The following is a 4,288-nucleotide window of genomic DNA, read 5'->3' as shown; positions in this document are numbered from 1 at the left end:
CATCTGAGACCGCCTGTGGTCTGTGCTTTGTGTGGCGACCGCCTCACGATGCAGTGTATATACCAGTGACAGCTGGTGCCCACCGCGTGGAGCAGCAGCCTGAGCAGCGTGGTCGGTCTGGAGCCACGCGGGGTCCCAGCGACTGGCAGCCCTGACCCGCTGGGGAGTGGCGGGGGAGGCGGCGCTGGTGCAGCTGAGAGTGGCGGGTGGAAGCCACAGGCAAGTCCTGACCTGATTTTCTCCTATCAACACACCTGGAAGCAGGTGGGGCACCAACTAGTGATAATGGGAGATAAATCTAAAGAGGAAGAGACTGTTTTGGCTACATAGAAAGCTTTGTTAAGAAATAAGGGAATTACTACTTCAGACTATGCCCTTTGTAGTATATTGCTGTGGGCTAGATCATAGGATTTTGCTACTGATCCTGACACAGCATTTAGTGTTAAAGGTTGGAAAAAAAGTCAGGAACAAGCTGTGTGAAGTCACCTGAGCGGGAGATAAAACTATTGTCAATCTAGTTGTTACTTGGAGATCGCCTTTTGAGGCATTAAAGGAATGGAAAACAGCGGGAACAAGCAGAGTACAAGGTGGATGAAGATTTGGGGTTGATAAAGTAGTCTGATGGGAGGGATGAGTCAGATGGGGCCTCTGATGGGGAACTTGTTGCATACATCCTTGAAGAAAGTGCAGGTGCCCATGGAAGTTACCAGGCAGGCTACCAAAGCTTCCAGGAAAGTTGCCAGAGCTTCTGGGCTGGATGCTGAAGCTTTTGGGAAAGCTGCTAAGGCTTCTGGGCAGACTGACAGAGTATCTCCTTCTCAGACTCCTAAGCCTCTTTATCTCACCTGCACAGCAGCTTTCAGCGGTGCCTCTATACACTGCACCACTGCGTCAGTTAGCGGAAATGTCTTTGGCAGAGAGACAAACCCAGCTGTCTGCCCCCTGCTCCCCTCTGACGCTGTTGAGGCAGGATGGGAATGAACAGACTTTGTTCAGAAGGCTGAGACTATAACTGATTTATTTCAAAATACATCACTCTTTTATACAGAGCTTTGTGCAGACCAACTCTATTGGTCCTGAAGTGAAAACATGTCACCCTATTGGTGTGCAGTGGATGACGTACAGTAGTAAAACCTAATTATAAACAATGTGAACAAGAGAGATAAAGAACTTACATTCTTTCTCAACACTTTCTCAAGCTTCTACCTGGTTAGAAATTTATGGTTTTTCTTTGAATCTAAGACCTACACCCCTCCACTCTAGCCCAGCCATTTGCCCCCCGCCCCCCTCTGAGCTGCATGAACAGTTTGCAAGGTCGTATCCTCCACTGCTGGACAGTGACAGCAAATCAAGTGAAGAGTCACCCGCAGTAACACCTGAGGTGGGGCAGGGAACTGTTGGCAGTTCAGCTTCTAAGAGATCTAGCCCTACTGCCCCATGGACTTTGCCTCTGTGTCAAGTAACTGTGCTTCCATGACAGCCTCAGAAGTTTTGGGAATTTCTTAGGAAGAAAGCAGCTGAATAAAAAAATTGGGACCTAATAGAAAGATTTGGTGCCCCAAAAGTACCTCAGGAGGAGAGTGTTAAGGCAAATGTTGCCTGTGATAATCCTATGGCTTTTCCAGTTTTTAATGCAGTTCCTGGAATAGGGCAGGATGACAGTCATCATGTCTTTGCCTGGAAGGTTGTGCAAGATCTCCAATTGAAAGTGGCTCAGTTTGGTATTAATTCCTCAGAGGTAATGCAATTAATACATGTAATTAATGCAGTATGCTTGTACCTTATGACATCATGCATCTTGCTACAGTTTTATTCCAACCAGTACAGTATGGTGTGTTTCAAGAAACTCAGAGGTGAGTGGCTGAGCTCACAGCTTTAACAAATATGCAGCTGCCTCAACACGACTCGTCATGCTGTGGGTGTTGATGCCTTATTGGGCACTGGGCCTTTTGCTAACCCAGATTTGCAGGCAAGGTGGGATCCTTCAATTTTGACACAAGCTCGGCAAATAGGCATGAGTGCTTTAATTAAAACAATGGAAATGGCAGCTCCAAAACAGAGATATGTTACTATACAACAAGGGATGAGAGAACCATTTTTGCAGTTTGTGGAAAAGCTTGCTGCAGCTATTGAAAAACAGGTAGATAATGAACCTTTGTGACATAGATTGTGTATAGAATTGGTGAAAGAAAGTGCAGACCCAGACTGCAGAACGATTATTGACACCTTACCTGGGGAGCCCACATTGCCTGAAATGGTTACTGCTTGCTCAAAAGATGGTTCAGTAGAGCATAAAATGACAGCTCTTGCTGCAGTTCTAAGACCACCACCGAAATGCTGTAATTGTGGACAGCAAGGGCATGTAAGGGCACAGTGTAATACCCAGAAAATAACATCTAAGTCAAATGCAAGCAGCAATGTTATGTGCAATCATTGTGCTAAATTTGGGCACTGTGCACGAGTAAGTATCATGCAAATGGTCAGCTGTTGCAGGGAAATGGGAAGAAGAACACGAAGGGGTGTGTGGGGACACAAATAACCTGACGACCATTAACAGCAATTATGGGCCTTCCCAGCACTGTAAAGCTACCCATTTGCAAACAGTATTCAGGAGCAACAAGTGGGTCCACAGGGATTGATGTACCCACCACCGACACAGTAACTATTTTGACAAAAGAAATCTGCAAAGTGCCCCATGACACCTATGGCCCAATAGGACGTGGATTGAGTGCATTTCTGATAGGGATATCAAGTACTACACTTAAAGGTATTCATGTGCATTTAGGACTTATTGATGTTGATTATTTAGGACAGAGTCATGCTATGATATGAATTGATGACTGCCCTATTACTATTCAGAAAGGAACTTGCATCACTCAGCTTGTAGCCTCTGTGAGTTTTGTTCCCAATACGGTAAGTACCTCAAGTGTTCCGGACTGAGAAAGTAACGGAGAACCATCCAGAAAAGACATGCATCCTCACAGCCAGTGGATATCATCCAGGGACCGTATCGGTAACAGGTTTGATTGACACTGGAGCAGATGCTACAATACTCTCGTGACTGCGTTGGCCTCAATCGTGACCTCTCACTCGTGCAAGTTTTGGACTGATGGGGTTGGGTGGTTCTACAACAGGTGGCTTGTCAGCCATTGTAATTCATGTGAAACATCCCGATGGCCAACAAGCTAACATCAGACCCTCAGAATTACTGGGATTTTTAATTACTATTATTACAGAATTGCTATGGATTTTTAATAGGAGCCACTGTGATGCAGGGTGGTGAATGTCCAGTTGTAGCCTTGACATGGTTAACAGATAAACCTGTCTGGGTTGATCAGTGGCCCCTTACTACTGAAACGCTTACTGCCCTGCAAGAATTAGTCACAGAACAATTGCAAGTGGGTCATATTGAAGAATCATTCGGCCCCTTGAATACCCCTTGTAATAAAAAAGAAATCAGGAAAATGGAGACTTTTACATGATTTACAGCACATAAATGCTGTAATGGCAACAATGGGAGCTTTACAACCAGGCTTTCCTACACTGACAAAACCTGGCTAAAAGATGCATTGAATCAGATATATATCACTAATACTTTCTGAAAGACTAAATATGGTCTGCAATAATTCTAAAGTTCATCAGCTGCTTACATTATTCTTAAAATGTAAAATTGTACTGCTCTCAAAAGTAAGAACCTTCCTCAAACTCCTAAGTAAAAGGTTGTTTGAAACGTATTCTTTCAAACAAGAAGTGTTTCTCAAATATTTTACAAAACCTAGTGAAAATATTATTTTCTTGCAAAATTTCACATTCCTGTACAGACCCAAGCCAATTGTGCTTAAGCAATCATAATTACTCATACTATTACTGTGTTCTTCTACGCTACAAAGTACATATTATTTAATGTCAGTAACTTCATTTTATAAGCTAAATTAATAGTTTAAGACTTTCCATTAGGAATCAAAGTGTATCTGACAGTATTTCGGAGATTAAAATGTGTGAAAATACCACAAATACATAAAATTGCAGTCCTATACAGCATGTGAACATAGTAAAATACAATGATCATGACAGTTACATTTTTCCATTCTAATCTTTTTCTGAAGCTTTGCATGTGTACCAGGTAACTGGGCTGGGCTTGGTGTATCGCTGTAGAGCCCCAGGAGCTCTGCTCCCACTCAGCTGAATGTTAGCACATGGGCACCAGCCCTGGGCAGGAGCCAGTACAGGGCCCCTCCTGCAGGAGAAAGGATCAGGCCCTGCTCTGTAACTTTCATTTTGGCCACTT

This window comes from Lonchura striata, chromosome Z (assembly GCF_046129695.1).
Source record: "Lonchura striata isolate bLonStr1 chromosome Z, bLonStr1.mat, whole genome shotgun sequence".
NCBI classification, from domain to species: domain Eukaryota; kingdom Metazoa; phylum Chordata; class Aves; order Passeriformes; family Estrildidae; genus Lonchura; species Lonchura striata.
The sequence above is the reverse complement of the archived record's forward strand: the minus strand, read 5'-3'. Positions refer to the sequence as shown.